The sequence below is a fragment of the Palaemon carinicauda genome, chromosome 40 (assembly GCF_036898095.1).
Source record: "Palaemon carinicauda isolate YSFRI2023 chromosome 40, ASM3689809v2, whole genome shotgun sequence".
In the NCBI taxonomy this organism is placed as follows: Eukaryota; Metazoa; Arthropoda; class Malacostraca; order Decapoda; family Palaemonidae; genus Palaemon; species Palaemon carinicauda.
This window is the reverse complement of record NC_090764.1, coordinates 65,668,472-65,676,168: the sequence shown is the minus strand read 5'-3', so window position 1 is coordinate 65,676,168 and position 7,697 is coordinate 65,668,472. Positions and strand designations below refer to the sequence as shown.

General features: G+C 34.8%; 1 protein-coding gene across 1 annotated transcript in view; it reads left to right on the top strand.

The window, feature by feature from the left end:
* Nucleotides 1–454: 454 nt before the first annotated feature.
* The window catches only part of LOC137631832 (uncharacterized), a 278,258-nt gene continuing 271,015 nt past the window's right edge, over nucleotides 455–7,697 (top strand). The window contains exon 1 of the mRNA XM_068363838.1: nucleotides 455–555. The gene's annotated coding sequence lies outside the window, so the exon portion shown is untranslated. The remainder of the gene's footprint in view (nucleotides 556–7,697) is intronic.

Genomic DNA, 7,697 nt, shown 5'->3' with positions numbered 1-7,697 from the left:
ATATATATATATATATATATATATATATAATATATATATATATATATATATATATGTGTGTTGTGGTGTGTGTGTGATACTGTAAATATTGTGTGTGTTTACGTATAAAGTATGTATATGTGTAGATGTATCTACACACAATTAATACATGTCACGTTAAGATGTATATGCTGCTTCTAAAATATTAACCAATTGTAATTGAAAAATCAAATTTTCTGGTAATATAAATGTTTTCTTTTCATCATAATGTAATTTACGTGTATATGTACAATTTAAATCTTTAATTCTATTCTAATGCAAGTGTATTTATACCGAGACTTGTTTTTGATTTCATGCATGCTGCATGTACGTATGTGTGTGTGTGTGTGTGTGTGTGTTTGTACGTGGGAGGTGCGCATGCTCAGTACCGTCGGTGCCACTAGGAGGCAACACGGGGAAAAGCCAGCCAGTAGAAATTGGAAATTGTGCCGAGTGATGTTATAAGCCTCTTGTCCAGCGTCCTTGCTGCCACGCGCTGCTTTGTTGTGAACAGAAAAAAAAACTTTAAAATCTACCGTGAGATTTTTTTTTATTCTTTATATAAATACCAGCGGCTCCATTTCAAGGTTATTGTTACAAATACGGAAGTGAGGTTTTGACTTTGTTTAAAATGTATTTTGTAATAGATTGTTTCCCATTGTGTTGAATAATGGAAACTGTATATATTAACTGTATGTATCCGGCTGTGTCAAACCAGACTATATTTTCATGAAAATTTTTCGACCATTTGAATATGATATATGAATACCAGAAGCACATAATCATTACATAAGGGAAACAATGTTTCGAATAATTCCTTAGTATTCATGCATATGTACCCAGTCAATTTCATTTATTCGTCATTCAGTTTTTAATTGATATAATAGGTTTTTAACGAAACATTGCTAAAAACTGTAATAGAGATATTACATATGCTAAGGGAATAATTTTTCATTGTAATTGTGTATATTGGGTCATGTTCAGGTCCTTATTAAGAAGCCCATAATTACACAAAATTCTCTCTCTCTCTCTCTCCTCTCCTCTCTCTCTCTCCTTCTCTCTCCTCTCCTCTCTCTCTCTCTCTCTCTCTCTCTCTCTCTCTCTCTCTCAAATGTTCAGCTAGTCAAGAGGCCCATATCACAGAGAAAACATTCTCTCTCTCTCTCTCTATCTCTCCCTCTCTCTCTCTCCTCTCTCTCTCTCTCTCTCTCTCTCTCTCTCTCAGATGTTAATTTAGTTGAGAGCCCCCCCCCTCTCTCTCTCTCTCCTCTCTCTCTCTCTCTCTCTCTCTCTCTCTCTCTCTCTCTCTCTCTCAGATGTTAAGCTAGTCAAGAGGCCCATATCACAGAGAAAACATTCTCTCTCTCTCTCTCTCTCTCTCTCTCTCTCTCTCTCTATCTCTCTCCTCTCTCCTCTCTCTCCTCTCTCTCTCTCTCTCTCTCTCTCTCTCTCAAGGTAAGATTTTTCATGTATTTATCCCCGAGGTAGGTCCTGAAGCCCCTCAGAGGACGCTCCGAGATTTTCAGAACGTGATAACCAATACCACGAACAGATTCAGGTCGAGTGCCAGATATAGGTTTTGAAAAAATACTTAATTCATTTAGGGTTTAGTCATTGACGTCATGCCGAAGAAGGGTTTATTACAGGTTGAAGTTTTTTTTTTTTTTTTTTATATCTTTTTTTTTTTTAGCCATTTTATCAATTTCTTGAACATCTTTATTTACTTATTTATTTTATTATTAAAGCCAACGTTGCAGTTCGCTTTTCGTTTAATTTTTCATACATAATTTTGGGGAATATTAAGAATTATAGTTTTTTCCTTTATTTTTTTAAAACATTTGTATATTAATAATTAAGGCTTTTCTTTTCATTTTTTAACGTAATTTTGGGGAATATAAACAATTAAAGTTTTTCCTTCATTTTTTATAGTAATTTTTGGGGATATCAAGAATTATAGTTTTTCCATTAATATTTAACATAATTTTAGGCAATATTAAGAATACTAGTTTTTCCTTTAATTTGTTAAAACATAATTTCGGGGAATATTAATCTTCATGGCTGATGGTCGTTTTCAGTTTCATAGAGAAACGTTCGTAATTCGGGGAAAACCTTGTCACCTTATTACGACTGCATGATGAGGTCAGTAGTACACGGGGAGAGAGAGAGAAGAGAGAGAGAGAGAGAGAGAGAGAGAGAGAGAGAGAGAGAGAGAGAGAGAGAGAGAGAGAGAGAGAGAGTTAAAGTTGATTTTTTTCACATTTAATAAATAGTTTTCTATGCATATTTTCAAAACGTTTCTTTGTAAATAGAGTTTTTATATCAACATTTTTCAAACGTGTTTCACTTCTTTTAAACTCTAACGATTGTTATTATCAAACATAATGCAACTCAAACGACCGTAGTAAGTCCCTCATGAGCAAGTTTGACCTTTAAGGTCAAGGTCAAACAGTTCTTTCTCCTATGACCTTTTCCCTTCACTGCCCTCCCATCCCTGGCAACCACCAATGGGGCCAATTCTGGCAATTAACAATTAGAACACAAATTACAGCGAATTTAGTCCACTTGTTTCTTTGTGATGATGACTCCCATCGATATTCCATTTATAAATCGCTGTCATCTCATCTAACTTGCATACGTTATTATTATAATTGTTGTTCTTGTTGTTGTTATTATTATTATTATTATTATTATTACAGACTAAGCTACAACCCTGGTGGCAAAGCAATATGTTATAAGCCCAAGGGCTCCAACAGGGAAAAATAGCCTAGTGAGGAAAGGAAATAAACTTCAAGAAAATTAATTAACAATTAGAATAAAATGTTTTAAGAACAGTAACATTACATAAATATTTCATATATAAACCATACAAACTTTAACAAAACAAGAGGAAAAGAAATAAGATAGAATAGAGTGCCCGAGTGTACCCTCAAGCAAGAGAACTCCACCCTAAGACAGTGGAAGACCATAGTACAGAGGCTATGGCACTACCCTAGACTAGAGAACAATGGTTTCGTTTTGGCTGCTTACCATAGCTAAAGTGTCTCTTCAACCCTTACCAAGAGGAAAGTAGCTAAACAATTACATTGCAGTAGTTAACACCTTGAGTGAAGAAGAATTGTTTGGTAATCTCAGTGTTTTTCAGGGGTATGAGGAAAAAGGAGACTATACAGTATAAAGAATAGGTCAGACGATTCTGTATATGTGTAGGCAAAAGGAAAATGAGCCGTAACCAGAGAGAAGGATCCACTATAGTACTGTCTGGCCAAACAAAGAACCCATAACACACTATAGGTAGTATCTTAACGGGTGGCTGGTGCCCTGGCTAACCTACTCCCCATAAAAGGTGATAAGGATCTTTTTATTGTTCCCGTTAATATTTCCTCGCTTTGTAATTTTGGTGAGAACAATGTCATTGCTTGGAAGTGCATTCAAACACACTCCCGCACAAACACTATTTGATGTCTAGAGTGGATGTGATCAGGAATAATTTGTGTTATCCAATAGCTCTTTATTCTAGAAAGTTGGACATTTTAAAGGCTTAGAATGAGTCCATGATGTTCCCCGGTAAAACTAGTGTACGCGTTCCGTCAAAAAGGACATCTAAATATTTTGATAAGATACGCACACATATTCAACCTGCTGGTTCGGCAACTTGTAGGAGAGAGTGGTTCCCGACTGTACCTCTCAGGATACCCCGTCTGTCCTGGGTATGACTACTTCTCTCCTCCTGAGCGTGACAGGAAAGAAGTATATATTTATATAGGTAGCTAGACACTTGCTCTTTATTGTATAAGGGAAATGTTATAGTTTATACAGCAGAAGATTTTCTTACAATTTGTGAGAGAGAGAGAGAGTTGTTTTTGCCATATTATTTAACCTCTTAGACACCTGAGGATTTACATATAATGGATGTCCTCTGTATATGAATATATTTTTTATTAGAAAACTATTGTTCTGTCTGACAGGTAGCATGCAACGAAGCTGATTGTTTATGTTTTCATTCTTAAATTTTTTTATTACACACACACACACACACACACACACACACACAGTTGTAAGCCCTCGTTCTCTGATACCCTTGATGGTATACCATAATCAAAATCCTGAAAGCAAACGATACTGTATATATATATATATATATATATATATATATATATATATATATATATATATATATATATATATTATATATATATATATGTGTGTGTGTGTGTGTGTGTGCGCGCGCGCGCACGTGTGCGTGTGTTTATGTATGTATTTCCACTTAATTGGTTTTAATCTCGCAATCGGGGATTCTATTAAACATCAAGATTGAAAATTTACATTAGAAGTTGAAGGAATATTATTATTTTCCAAATGCACCATATAGACATTGATATTGCTCACTAGCTCCACTTTTCGCGTCGAGAAATCTTGGTGTGTGTGTGTGTGTTTTCCTGCACCTTTACGAAGACTTGTGGGAGGAGCAAGTCAGGTGGCAAGTAAGCTAGTGTGCAGTCCTTAGTTATTCTCCGCATGTCCCTATGCAGTGGTAAGGAGTTAGCGGGCGGATGATGAGGTTACACCGGTGGAGAATTTTAGCAGGCAGAAGGCTTCTTTGGAAAGAAGGCCACGATACCCCCACCTCCCACCCCCCACCACAGTATTTTCTGTTGGACAGTTTATCCTGAGTCGAGACTCTTTAGGGGGTTTAACGTGTGAAACCTGGTTACCAAGTATCGCCAAATTTAATTGTCCCTTCTAAGAGAGGACCCTCGTGCAAGCTTTAGTTGACATCATGTTCAGCTTTGAGTAGACGATTTTCTGATTCTCCATTTTAAGGCTCAACACTACACTATTTAAGTTGTATTCCAGCTATGACCAGATTGTGGAATCAGGCTGTTAAATCGATGGAATATCAAAATTTCAAAGTTGCAACAAATGTTTTCATGCTGAACAGGCTGACATGAGTCTTGTATTCATAGTTTGTTTAATTAAGACAAATCTTTTCTAACTGTTACTGATTTTAGAATATTTTGTTGAATTATTTATTCCTTATTTCCTTTCCTCACTGGGCAATTTTCCCTGTTGGAGCCCTTGGGTTAATGGTATTCTGTTTTTCCAACTAGGGTTGTAGCTTATCTAATAATAATAATAATAATAATAATAATAATAATAATAATAACACGAGGGTCTGCCCCTCTCTTTTTCATCTCCTGTACTCTTTCTCCCTATTCCTTGTACCTTCCCATCTCGAGTTCCTGCCTTCTGGCTATAAACTGGATTGTATCCAGGGGTACTTTTCCTCTCTCTGTATTCCCCACGTCCCTACCCTTATCTTTATCCCTATCCTGATCCTGAATAATAATAATAATAATAATAATAATAATACAGTTTCGTTAATCTAGATGTTTCAATTCAACATGCCGTCATCTAGTTTAGTGCCAATTCTGTCTCCCTTTTCTAGGAATTTCTAATACAACAAACTCTTCAAAATGACCCCTTATAGAGAAAGTGAAGAATAATATATTAAAACAGAGTCTAACCTTCAAATACTTGTATGCAAGGTACAGTTGGTCACAGGCAATCCTGTCACACCCTGTTCTGAGGAATTGCACACTCACACCCTTACTGCGCACCTAGTAACCAAACAGATAGTGTAGGAAGAGATGGCGGTGGTGGTGGAACTGGAACTCGCCGCGCAGTAAGAGTGTGACAGGATCAGGATGTACATTCTCAGAGAGAGGTGTGCCTGGAATTTAGGTTTACAACTGTATATATATATATATATGTATATATATATATATATATATATATATATATATATATATATATATATACACATATATATATTTAAAGGCTTAAAATGAGTCTATCATGTCCTCCGGTAAAACTAGTGTACGCGATCCGTCAGAAAGGACATCTAAATATTTTGATAAGATACGCACACATATTCAACCTGCTGGTTCGGCAATTTTTTGGGAGAGATAGGTTCCCGAATGTACCTCTCAGGGTACCCAGTCTGACCTGGGTATGACTACTTCTCTCCTCCTGAGTGTGACAGGAAAGAAGTATATATTTATATAGGTAGCTAAACAATTGCTCTATATATATATATATATATATATATATATATATATATATATATATATATATATATATATATATATATATATATATATATATATATATATATATATATATATATATACATATACATACAGTGTAAGCCCTTATATCTTCAGATATTTTGAATTTTTTATGGTAACATTAATTTTATCAAAACTATTGACTATAACCAACTTGAAAGACGTAGTTTTCAATTTGACATATTATGAATGTTATTTTAACCGGAATATAGAAATTTGACATATAAAATCTTCGTCTAAAAACAATTTTTTCATCAGAAACCAATTATTTTTTTGTCTAAATATCGGAACAGTTTAACTCATTTCTCGTAACTAAAATCTTATTCTGTATATATATATATATATATATATATATATATATATATATATATATATATATATATATATATATATATATATATATATATATATATATATATATATATATATATATATATATATATATATATATATATATTACTAATAGTATATTTATTTTGTTTAACTAAAATCTTATTTTGGATAGATATATTTTTACTAATAGCATATTATTTATTTTTCATTATTAAAAAGTCAGTTTGTGATTGATATGCAGATATAGGCAGCCCCAAGAACGAACCCCCGTGGAAGTGACGAGATATAGTCGTTCAGGGGAAAAGTCGTCTCTGTGAGAGCCATTGTTATATAAGGAGTCAGAGAGGCACTCCAGGTAAAAGAGGGAAGAACTGAAGGAGAGAACTTGGGGGAATGTTAACTCGATAGATAGATAGATAGATCAGGGTTGAGTGGAAGAAGAGCATTTTGAGATTTCTCAGCTGCGCGGGATTGACTTTAGAATAGATTTCAGAATCAATATATTATATAGCTTTTGCGGATTAAAGTATAAAATACGTAGTATTGTCATAATGATGCATAGTTTAATATCTAACGGTACACACAAGCACAATGTTCTATATATTTACTTGTATCCTCTCCTCACTGGGCTATTTTCCCTATTGGAGTTCTTTTAAAGGTTTAAAGGTCACTCATGAATGGCAGAGCTAAGGGACAGTGACATTGCCCTATCAAGCAGGACAGTGCCCTAGAGACTAACCATATTACATATGAACAACGCCCAAGCCGTCTCTCCACCCAAGCTAGGACCAAGGAGGGCCAAGCAATGGCTACTAATGACTCAGCAGATAGACCTATAGGCTCCCCAAACCCCCATCCTAAGCTCACAAGGATGGTGAGGGTGCAATGACCAAAGGAAGTATCGAGTTTGAGCGGGGCTCGAACCCTTGCCTGTTGATCAATAGGCAAGGACGCTATCACCAAACATGCTACTTATCCAACTAGAGTTGTAGCTTTTGTAATAATAATAATAATAATAATAATATGAGAAATATGATATAATAAAAGACTAAAGGGTGTGCTATGTGAGATTTTTTTTCTTCAGAAAAAGGGGCATTATAAAAAAGAACAAAAAAGAAGCCGTGACCAAAAATGAAAAAAAAAAAAAATTGATTGACATTAAAGAGAAATAACTGCCAAGATGTTTTTCCTGCAGCACAAAAATTGCAGAAGTCAGAA